The 2930-nt window shown below is 49.9% G+C and overlaps 1 protein-coding gene across 1 annotated transcript in view; it reads left to right on the top strand.

The window, feature by feature from the left end:
- The first annotated feature begins 1656 nt into the window (after positions 1–1656).
- Positions 1657–2930, top strand: part of ARHGAP33 (Rho GTPase activating protein 33) — a 14771-nt gene continuing 13497 nt past the window's right edge. Inside the window, exon 1 of the mRNA XM_011984846.1 lies at positions 1657–1932. The gene's annotated coding sequence lies outside the window, so the exon portion shown is untranslated. The remainder of the gene's footprint in view (positions 1933–2930) is intronic.

Raw genomic sequence — 2930 nt, 5'->3', positions numbered from 1 at the left:
TTTATTATGCTCGTGGATTCTGGGAGTCAGAGGTTTGGACAGGGCTCAGTTGGAATCAATTTTTGTCTGCTCCATGATGTCTGGGGATTCAACTGGAAGGACTCAAAGGTGACTTGATAGACTTGATGGCTGTGGAGTGGAATCCTCGGGAACTTCTTCCATGGTCTTCTCCCAGTCTGACTGGGACTACTGACTGTAATGCCTATACATAGCTCCATTGGTTTGGGCTTCCTCAAAGCATGGCTGCTTCAGCATAGTCACACTTCGCATATGATGCACCATGGTTCTATAGCTCATTCCAGTGGACAAGAACATTGGTCAAGAAGCTGCATTGCCTTTCATCGCATAGCCTTAGAAATCACTGTGTCACTTCCACTGTTTTCTATTGGTTGAAGCTATCCCAGTCCCACCCAGATTCATAGAAAGCAGTCATAGACTCCGCATCTTGATAAGAAGAGTGTCAGATAATTTGCAGCTGTTTTAAAATCACTGCAGGACCCCATTCTCCATGATATGATTATTACACATTACATGCCGGTATCAAAACATCTCATGTACCCTCTCAATATATATACCTAAATATACCTATTTTGTACCCAGAAAATTAAAAAATTTTTTAAAAAATCACTGCAGGGGTTGATGGGGAAACACTCCAGACAGAGGTAATATCGTGTGGGAAGTCCCTGTGATGGGAGTGAGGTCAGCAAATTTAGTACATAAGTAACTGCACATTCACCCCTCCCTCAGCACTCCCTTTCACCAGCCCTTGCTTAACTATTCTCCATAGAATGAATCACCTTCTAATTTTTTTTTTTTTTCCCAGACAGGGTCTTGCTCTGTCTCCCAGGCTGGAGTGCAGTGGCAAAATCTCGGCTCACTGCAACCTCTGCCGCCTGGGTTCAAACAGTTCTCCTGTCTCAGCCTCCCCAATAGCTGGGATTACAGGCACCCGCCACCACGCCTGGCTAATTTTAATTTTTGATTTTTAGTAGAGATGGGGTTTCACTATATTGGCCAGGCTGGTCTTGAACTCCTGACCTTGTGATCCTCCGGCCTCAGCCCCCCAAAGTGCTGGGGTTACAGGCGTGAGCCACCGCCCCCAGCATTTTTTTTTTTTTTTTTTTTAAGACAGAGTCTCACTCCAACACCCAGGCTGAAGTGCAGTGGCGTGATCTCGGCTGACGGCAACCTCTGCCTCTCGGGTTCAACCAATTCTCTTGCCTCAGCCTCCCAGGTAGCTGGGATTACAGGCACACCCGCCACCATGCCTGGCTAATTTTTGTATTTTTAGTAGAGATGGGGTTTCTCCATGCTGGCCAGGCTGGTGTTAAACTCCTAACCTCAAGTGATCTGCCCGCCTCAGCCTCCCAAAGTGCTGGGATTACAGGTGTGAGCCACCATGCCTGGCCTAATACTCTATGTATTTTTTAATGTTAATTTTGTTCATTGTCTTCTCCCAGTAGCTTTTGAACTCCAATGTGGGTAGGGTATGTTTTCTTCTGGTTTGGTTATTGGTGTATCTACAAATTGATCAGAGTTTGAGTGAATGAATGAATGAATGAACAGACCAAGACCCTCTGAGGTGAGAATCTTGTCGAGGGCATGACCAAGGAAAGACCCTCTTGTGAAGGGCGTTATTACAGTGTTATCTGGACTTGCTCAGTAATAGCAGGTCTATTGGGATTGCTTTATGGGGGGCATAAGTATGCTCTGGCATTTCCCCCTAAACGTTTTCCTAGGGGGGAAAAAAAAAATCAAGGCTGGAGATTGGCCCGTAATAAGCAGTAGAAGGGGAAACAAGAAAATGTCCAGTGGGCAGGGGGAGGCCAAGTCGCAGAAAGCCTTGGGTATGGTATATGAGGCAATGAGAAACGTCCATGGGCGGAGCATCCTCCGCATTATGTGAGCGGGGTCGGGATCAGGACTGAAAAGGTGAGACTTGGGACTGGGACTTTGAAAAGCTGCTTGAGGAACGGGGCACTGCTCTGAGGCCGTGGGAGAATCCAATTAAGAATATTAGGCCAGGCCCGGTGGCTCACGCCTGTAATCCCAGCACTTTGGGAGGCCGAGACGGGCGGATCACGAGGTCGGGAGATAGAGACCATCCTGGCTAACACGGTGAAACCCCGTCTCTACTAAAAAGACACACACACACACACACACACACACACACACACACACACACAAGCCGGGCATGGTGGCAGGCGCCAGTAGTCCCAGCTACTCGGGAGGCTGAGGCAGGAGAACGGCGTGAACCCGGGAGGCGGACCTTGCAGTGAGCTGAGGTTTCGCCACTGCACTCCAGCCTGGGCGACAGAGCGAGACTCCGTCTCAAAAAAAAAAAAAAAAAAAAAAAAAAAGGAATATCGGGGCTGGCGTGGTGGCTCACGCCTGTCATTCCGGCGCTTTGAATGGAGGCTGAGGCGGGAGGATCTGTTGAGCCCCAGAGATCAAGACCATCCTGGGTAACATAGTGAGACCCCCATGTCTAAAAAAATTAGCCAGGCGTGGTGGCGCGCGCCTGTATTCCCAGCTACTTGGGAGGTATCGCTGGAGCCCAGGAGGTTGAGGCTGCGGTAAGCCGCGACTGCAGGACTGCGCTCCAGCCTGAGCGACAGAGCGAGACCCTGTCCCTTAAAAAAATAAAAAGTCAGAAGAATGGCCACTGGGAGTGGACGAAGGGGAGGGTCTGTTGCTTGGTGTTGGAAGTGTCGGAAGCAAAGCATAAAGAACCTGGGGGCATGTCTCAGGAGGGCGATGACAGCCAATGAAAAGCAGTCATGGGCGTGGTGCTGTCAAACTTCGGGGGGTGGGACCGAATATATATATAGAGAGCCGGGGCGGAGCCCAAGGTAAAGCCAATGAGAAGCCGCCTGGTGGGCAGGGCATCGACCAGGGCCAAGGGCGGAGCCAATGAGAAGCAGCGCCGC

This window comes from Mandrillus leucophaeus, unplaced genomic scaffold, assembly GCF_000951045.1.
Source record: "Mandrillus leucophaeus isolate KB7577 unplaced genomic scaffold, Mleu.le_1.0 Scaffold274, whole genome shotgun sequence".
NCBI lineage: Eukaryota > Metazoa > Chordata > Mammalia > Primates > Cercopithecidae > Mandrillus > Mandrillus leucophaeus.
The sequence above is the reverse complement of the archived record's forward strand: the minus strand, read 5'-3'. Positions and strand labels throughout refer to the sequence as shown.